Source organism: Haplochromis burtoni, unplaced genomic scaffold (genome assembly GCF_018398535.1).
Source record: "Haplochromis burtoni strain Fernald_Lab_line unplaced genomic scaffold, NCSU_Asbu1 Contig_78, whole genome shotgun sequence".
In the NCBI taxonomy this organism is placed as follows: Eukaryota; Metazoa; Chordata; class Actinopteri; order Cichliformes; family Cichlidae; genus Haplochromis; species Haplochromis burtoni.
In genome coordinates, this window is record NW_024582439.1 from 1 (window position 1) to 4,374 (window position 4,374).

The window sequence follows — 4,374 nt, forward strand, 5'->3', positions numbered from 1 at the left end:
AAGAGATTTTTTTTGTTCCGGTTTTTTTAACATGTTTTTTTTTTTTTTTTTTTTTTTTTTTTTGGAGCCTAAAGTGTCCACATTTGGCTAAGAAGATGGAGTGTTAATTTGTCAGCTAGGGCTAGGGCTAGCAAGCTTGGGAGCAATGCACAGACACGCATATTTGATAATTACATCTAAGTAACATACAAGTGCTTTCAAAAATGTGTTTTTTGTTTTTGTTCCAGTTAAGCTCTTCAAATGACTGCAGACTTTGTTTGTGGGACCTTCAGGCTGGGCAGTGTCTGAGGGAAATCTCCTGGACAAGTCCACTTACCTCTGTCTGCTGTCTGGTGAGTCACTTATGCAGCTTTAAGTAAATAAGCTCTCTATATTGTGTACAATGTAAAGAACTGTTTAACTATAGCACAAAATTGTCTTTTTCTTTGGTTTTATAAATTATTTTCTTTGTTGACCTGCTCTGTCGTGTTTTCTGTGGGCAGGGACAATATGTGATAGCCAGCTGTGCAGAGGGGGCACTGCATGTCTGGAAGTGGGAAACAAACACTGAAATCTGCCATATTTCTGCTCACATGAGACGCATACACCACTGCTCTCTCCTCCCAAATACAGGTACCATTCCTGAGAAAACATGCTGGGAAGTGATTACACACATAGTCTCCTCCTCTTTCCATCATTTAGTACGCTGTATTGAGTTAATACTGCATATTCTGAAATTAATATTTGATATTTCTAAGCCCACTCTTTGTTTTTAAGACAAAGGGAAGGAAGTGAAGTCAGAAGAAATGTCCGTTTTCACAGCGTCTGATGATGGCACAGTGAAATTTTGGAAACCCTTACAGGTCTCTCAAACAAATAAAAAAAAATCCTCTGAATTTTTAAAGTGCCCTGCTGCTTCTTCAGATGTATTTTCTCACTGACTAGATATGTCGGTTTATTTCCAGGTGGAGCACTTTAGCACCTTTCGCGGTCACAGCGGTGCGATTCATGGAGTCGTTTGCAAGGAAAGGGTCCCACAATTCTTCACTGTTTCTGAAGACCGCTCGCTGCGATGCTGGACATGGGCAAGAGGTAAAAAAAAAAATTGGTTTAAATTGAGACTTTTATTTTTTTATCATTTATATAAATGATACAAATCATAATTATCAACTCACAAGTGTCTACAAATCTGCTGGGAAGGCACCTAAAGAAAGCTCAGCAAAAACCCGTAGTGATCCCGTATGTGTCAGGAGTATTGGAACAGTTAAACACAGTGTCTCTGTGGCTTTTAAACCCCAACTCTCTGTGAATGGTACTCATGGCTATTGATCAGTGGTCTTTGATCAGTGGTTGTTGATCAATCGTCATGACAATTTGCATGATCAAGGAACCAATCTCCCAACCTATTGTTCCTTCAGTGGTGCTAGTTTCAGTCACTGTGCAAATGTACTGTGTATAAGATTTGGGAAACCTGCAGTCAGCTGAGACTGAAGAAGTCACTTGGATGAGTGACGAAACGTTTCTCTCACTGAAAACGCTACGTCCAGATGAATAAAATCAACTTTTAGGGAGCTACAAATCTCTCATTTTTCTTATTTTAGTACCAGCTGTTTGGCTTCAGCTTATGTTCCATAAATTGGCACAGTAAGCCAGTAGAAACATCTCAAATTTAAAAATGGATTTAACTCTCGTTATTTATTTATTTTTACTGTATTAAAAAGTCAATATTTATCATCTGCAATTAGGTAATGAACATTTGAAAATTGGTTAACGACGCATTATTATGTGGCCTTTTGCAGCTGTAAGTGCTTATGAGTAATGATGTTTAAAATGCTCCCCTTTTGTGCACTGATAAGGAGGACGTTATATAGAGAGATGCAAAAAGAGAGGTATTATGTTAAATATTAATGTCTTTAATTATCTTTCCATGTTCCCATTAAATTTCTCACCAATATTGTGCAAAATTAGCTACTTAAAATGTCTTTAAAACTCCTTATAATTTTCATTTCCTTTCAAGAAAAACCCTTTTTATGTTTATGCACGTCTTCTTGTGTTAGAGCCCAGACTTCATTTCAGGAAATCTTGAACCAATTAGCTGCGATGTCCATCTCGGTCATTGTGTTCAAAATGGTGTGCCCACAATCCAGCACACAAATATATGTACTTATAATGACTGCATTTAAAGTTTACGAGAGTGCATCATTTTGGTTTCAGATGCAATTACGCACAAATCAATGTGTCTTTATGAGTACAATATTCTTTTTTTATATTTAACAAAAAGCCTCAAAAAAACTTGTTGTACCTTTTAAAACATAAATGAATGATGGTGAAAAAGATTGAAGAAATTCTAATTGATACTCATATCTCCCAGTGTTGAATTAATCAAAGAAGATTTTTTAAATCTAAAAATAAAATAAGTACTACTGAACACGTGCTGGGAGCTAAACTGGTGCCCTATGTAGCCTTATCTTTAAAGTAATTATAGTGTTATTAAGGGTCCTTATACACATTTTGTTATGAAAACTGTGTTTCTTCTTTTTTCCACAGCAAGTCCATCAAACCTGAAAGGCTCGGTCACAGCTCTGTGCTTCTGTCAAAATGATGACCTACTCCTCGCTGGGTATGAATCTGGTTTGCTCGAGTTGTGGCAAAACAACTCAGTGGTTGGCCACAAGCAGGTGAAGAAGTGTACAAAGAAAAATTTATTTTTTTATTCTTTTTATTGTTTTTTTTTGTTTTTTTTTTTTTTTGATCGCATTTTTTGTGTGTGCGTGATGTTGTGGTGTGTGTGTGTGTGTGTGTGTGGTGTGTGTGTGTGTGTGGGTGTGTGGTGTGTGTGTGTGTGCGGTCATTTGATGACTCCATTACAGCGGTCTGTTCCATGCCTGATAGTCAGATCGCTGTGGCGAGTGTGAAACTTATTGGTGTTTGGAAGCTGGTGTGGAATAAAAAACATGACACAGCAAGGTAAACACCAACAGCTAATACATAAGATGCCCAAGCATCTGCATTAGTCCTATAAAGTTAAAGACAATAACTAATTTTGCCTAGTTTGCTTAATAAAAAAACAATCATATGACTGTCTAAGCGCTGTGGTAAACTGGCACGTGAAAGCTGTTTTGTGTTGATTAAGATTGTGAAGTTTAACTGATTCTGAGCTTCAGTGCATCAGCAGTGGAGGGAGACATCACATGAGGTATTATGAGTTTCAGTCTTCACACTAACTAATTCTTTAATTTTTGTCTCTTGCTTCCAGCTTGGTGAAGGTAACCACCTACACAGTCAGTGAACCAGTGGTGCACCTCTTCTACTGCACTGCTTTATTTGGGGTGAACAAAACTGGAGAAGTATTTGATGTGGCACCCAAGAACAATGAGGTGCAGCTGGCACAATAAAGTCAACAAGTAATGATTTCATGCTTTCTTTTCTTTTTTTTTAAATCAGCCATTCAGCATAATAATCCTCTCATACTGGACTACATTCTAAAACAAGCTGTTTTAGCTTCTTTCCTCAAACTGTAGCAGACCTTGGATCAAAATGCTTATTTGATATTTGCATGACCAAAATCTAGTTCAACAGCTCTTTGATGGATTCCTTGTTGCTTGTTTTTGGTAACTCTAAATGTGGGTTGTCTCTTGTTATCAGTTGGCACTATGAAGTTGAATTTCACTGCGTGATCCACAATGATAAGAAAAGCGTGTGGCTGGTGGGCGAATCAAAGGGAGAGATTTACATCGGCTTCCTTGTGAGTATACGAACCAGCATTACTCCACATTAAGCGTTAATTCACCATCAAAACCATTCTGAAGATGAAAAGAATTGGTATTTTAGGAAATAATCCCCTCCCTTGAACTGTGGACACTCATCATCTCTTGTGAACAGATTTAGTACATGTCTATAGGCAGAGATGGGCAGTAACGCGTTACTGTAATTCGATTACTTTTTTAAAGTACTGAGTAATGTAAGGGATTACTATTGCAAAAAAATGTAATTAGATTACTGTTACTTTCCCGTAAGCACACTGTGTTACTAAACCCTGATTTTTGTTTGTGAGAGTGTCTCATGACAATGACGTAAGCGCGTGCAACATCCGTGGCAGCAGCAGACGTGTGTATATCAACAATGGAGAAAGTACGACCATGCAGCGTTTAGAGCATGGAAGTACTGACATTGGTAAATGGCCTGTATTTGTATAGCGCTTTACTAGTCCCTAAGGACCCCAAAGCGCTTTACACATCCATTCATCCACCCATTCATGCACACATTCACACACTTGTCATGGCAAGCTACATGTAGCCACAGCCACCCTGGGGCGCACTGACAGAGGCATTACTTTGAGTTTGATTCCATGAAAAGTGACAAAAACATTAGCATCCATCGTGCACTCTGCGTGGG